Here is a 3021-nt window from a genome sequence, read left to right as displayed (position 1 = left end):
GACTGCTGGATAATCAGCTATATGTAAAACTGTCCAAATGCCATTTCCACACAGAAAGATTGGACTTTTTGGGGTATAGAGTTTCCAACCAGGGCATAGAAATGGATCCTGCTAAGGTGCAAACTGTACTAGACTGGGCGCCCCCTCGGAACTGCAAAGATGTTCAGAGGTTCTTGGGCTTTGCCAACTTTTACAGACAATTCATTCCTGATTTTGCCAAAATTGCTTTGCCTATAACGGATCTGCTTAAAACCAAATCTGTGGAGAAGAAAGGGGGGGAGGCGCCAAAAGGGAGCAAAGGACCCAAGCCTTCTGCTCCAATTCGGTGGTCAGAGGAGTGCCAACGGGCTTTTGACCAGTTAAAGTTGCTGTTCAGTAATGAACCCATTTTGCTTCACCCTGACCCAGATAGGCCCTTTGTTGTACAAGTGGATGCAAGTGACTTTGCTATGGGCGCAGTATTGTTGCAAAGGGACTCTGGTGGTAAACTAAGGCCATGTGCTTACCTGTCTAGAAGGTTCCAGAAGGCTGAGTTAACTTGGCCTTGTTGGGAGAAAGAGGCCTATGCCATAAAACACGCCTTAGAAAGTTGGCGGCAGTTCTTAGAGGGGGCTCCACAACCTTTTGAGGTGTGGACGGACCACAGGAACCTAGAGGCATTGCAAACTCCTCACAAACTGACCCCCAAACAGAGGAGGTGGGCCAAGGACTTTTATAAATACAAGTTCAAGCTGAAATTCTTCCCTGGGCGCCAAAACATTTTGGCTGATGCACTTTCCAGGTTGCCACAACATGAGGGGAAAGAGGCCATTCCACTAGAAACTATCTTTTCCCCTGAACAGTTGGGCCTAGCCGTAATTACTCGCAGCAAGGCCAAAGCTTCATCCCAGCCCCCTGCACAGGCTAAGTCTGAAACCCTGCTGGATGACATTCTGCTACGGATCCAGCAGGTGGCAGATGCAGATGACTGGCTACTGAGCCACAAGGACTTGCTGTCTCGTAATGCACAGGGAATGTGGGTAAAGAATTCTAGAGTCTATGTCCCTGCTTCCATGAGAGAGGACATTTTAAAGCTCTGCCATAATTCTAAAGCTGCTGGTCATTGGGGTTATCTGAAGACTTGGCACAAACTGCGCAACACTTATTGGTGGGAAGGTGTGCGCGCGGATATGGATGCTTTTTTAAAGAGTTGCCCTGTTTGTGCTAGGGCCAAGCCTGTGGTGGGAAAACCCAGAGGTTTACTTCACCCTTTGCCTACGCCGGACACGCCCTGGAAACACATTGCTATGGACTTTATAACTGATTTGCCACCGAGTAAGGGCAGAGACACCATTTGGGTGGTGGTGGACTTGTTTTCTAAACAAACACATTATGTTGCTTGCAAAGGGATGCCTTCAGCTTCTAAGTTAGCTGACCTTTTCATTGCCAATATATATAAATATCACGGATTGCCGGATAGAATAATTTCGGATCGAGGCAGTACCTTCACCTCTAAGTTTTGGAGAGTATTGCAGAAGAAATTAGGGGTCCAATTGGCCCTCAGCACAGCCTATCATCCTGAGACTGATGGACAATGTGAGAAAACGAACATGACCCTTGAGAGATACCTTCGGTCCTACACTAATTATTTACAGGACGATTGGTATGACTTACTTCCTCATGCGGAGGTAGCTTTCAACAGTGCTGTCCATAGGAGCACTGGGCAGTCTCCTTTTTTGATTAACTATGGGTTTGAACCTAAGTTGCTGCCTGCATTGCCTGCTGAGAAATCTGACCCTGTTGCTGTGACTCAACGGTCTGAGAAAGTCAAGGGGGCCTGGCCTATGATTACTAAAGCATTGCAGGACGCCAAGCGTCAATACAAAAAGTATGCGGACAGGAAAAGGTCAGACGGTTGGGACATTAAGCCTGGGGACATGGTCTACCTGTCCACAAAGAATTTGAAGTCCAGGTTTCCTTCGAAGAAGTTGAGTCCTAAGTTCATTGGCCCTTTTCCTGTTAAAAGACTGGTGAATGATGTCACTGCCGAACTCATTCTTCCCAAATCCTATCGTCATCTTCACCCCGTTTTTCATTTCAGGTTGTTGAAACCAGATCGGAGCACGGGCCGATGGAAGACTACTGACTCTCAGCCTCTGCCCATGATGATTGATGGGCAACAACACTTTGAAGTTGCTAAGATTCTGGACTCTAGGCTGCATAAGGGCAAACTCCAGTATCTCATTCGCTGGAAGCATTTTCCTATTGATCATGATGAATGGGTTTCTTTTTTTTTTTTTTTTTTTTAGCCTACAGCACCCGGTATTCCCAGGCGGTCTCCCATCCAGGTACTAACCAGGCCCGACCCTGCTTAGCTTCTGAGATCAGACGAGATCGGGCGTGTTCAGGGTGGTATGGCCGTAGGCATGATGAATGGGTTTCTGTTGCTCATGTTAATGCGCCTGATTTGGTGGCTCGTTTTCATGCACAGTACCCTGACAAGCCTTCTCTTTCCTCTGTCACTTAATTTTGTTTTCAGCTATCTTTAGGGGCGGGTTTTTTTTTCTTTTTCGGGGGGCTGACTGTTAGAATCCAGTTAGTATTCTACCAGATAGTGTTTTGTAGTGTAGTATAGTAGTTGGGGATGATGGGGCTTTAGCTGCAGTAGAAGAGTAGATAGTGATAGTTAGTGCATAGCAGGGCCAGGTGTCTTATCTAGTAGCCTTGAAGGCCTGGCTCTCTGAGCGCTCAGAGCTGGGAATGTGCTTTCACTTCTGTGGGAACCAGGAGGGGCTTCGCTTGGCGGGTTTCTGCTTGGGAGGGGATTTGGCTTTTGGGGATTCTGTTACTTTGTCTTTGGGAGGGTGTGGTCAGTCTCAGCTAAGAAGCTGAGTGAGGCACATGTCTGATTCTGGATCTATCAATAAAGTGCTGTTGATTATATCAATCAAGCTGACTGGTTGATTGTCTGGAATTCTGAGTGCTAACTCTGACAACTATGTGTGTTTTATTTTTGACTGACCTGGCATTACACAAGAGCAG

At 46.9% G+C, this 3021-nt stretch overlaps 1 non-coding gene across 1 annotated transcript; it reads right to left on the bottom strand.

The window, feature by feature from the left end:
• Positions 1-2286: 2286 nt before the first annotated feature.
• LOC121935877 lies at positions 2287-2405 on the bottom strand. The gene has a single exon (XR_006104899.1). It is a non-coding gene; the product is annotated as a 5S ribosomal RNA (ribosomal RNA).
• Positions 2406-3021: the final 616 nt, after the last annotated feature.

The sequence above is a fragment of the Sceloporus undulatus genome, chromosome 6 (genome assembly GCF_019175285.1).
Source record: "Sceloporus undulatus isolate JIND9_A2432 ecotype Alabama chromosome 6, SceUnd_v1.1, whole genome shotgun sequence".
NCBI lineage: Eukaryota > Metazoa > Chordata > Lepidosauria > Squamata > Phrynosomatidae > Sceloporus > Sceloporus undulatus.
This window is presented reverse-complemented; position numbering and strand designations above follow the sequence as displayed.